This window comes from Plectropomus leopardus, unplaced genomic scaffold (assembly GCF_008729295.1).
Source record: "Plectropomus leopardus isolate mb unplaced genomic scaffold, YSFRI_Pleo_2.0 unplaced_scaffold77663, whole genome shotgun sequence".
NCBI classification, from domain to species: Eukaryota; Metazoa; Chordata; class Actinopteri; order Perciformes; family Serranidae; genus Plectropomus; species Plectropomus leopardus.
In genome coordinates this window covers 1-372 of record NW_024685537.1, presented here as the reverse complement: position 1 = coordinate 372, position 372 = coordinate 1, and the positions used below count along the sequence as shown (strand labels likewise).

The window sequence follows — 372 nt, the reverse complement described above, 5'->3', positions numbered from 1 at the left end:
GACGCATAGCCAAACCTAGGTCGACAAATGCTCACCAACGGTCCGACATTGAGCGTCGGACGACCGTGGGCTCGGTGTGTCAGGGCCCAAAGTGTGTCTTACCTATCAAGATGAATAGCCTAGACACGGGAACTGCAAGGAAATTTGGGCTGTTTTCTCCTACTGATTTTTTTAAAGCAATTATTTGCTACATAACAAACCTGACACTGCAGTTTCAGTCTTGCCAAAAGGTGTTGCACTGACCAGGAATCGAACCTGCCTCTACTGCGTGGAGGGCTATTCCCTACAGACATCTCCTCGTTAGTATAGTGGTGAGTATCCCCGCCTGTCACGCGGGAGACCGGGGTTCAATTCCCCGACGGGGAGATTAGT

The 372-nt window shown here is 50.5% G+C and overlaps 1 non-coding gene across 1 annotated transcript; it reads left to right on the top strand.

The window, feature by feature from the left end:
• Positions 1-294: 294 nt before the first annotated feature.
• trnad-guc lies at positions 295-366 on the top strand. Its single transcript has one exon. It is a non-coding gene; the product is annotated as a tRNA-Asp (tRNA).
• Positions 367-372: the final 6 nt, after the last annotated feature.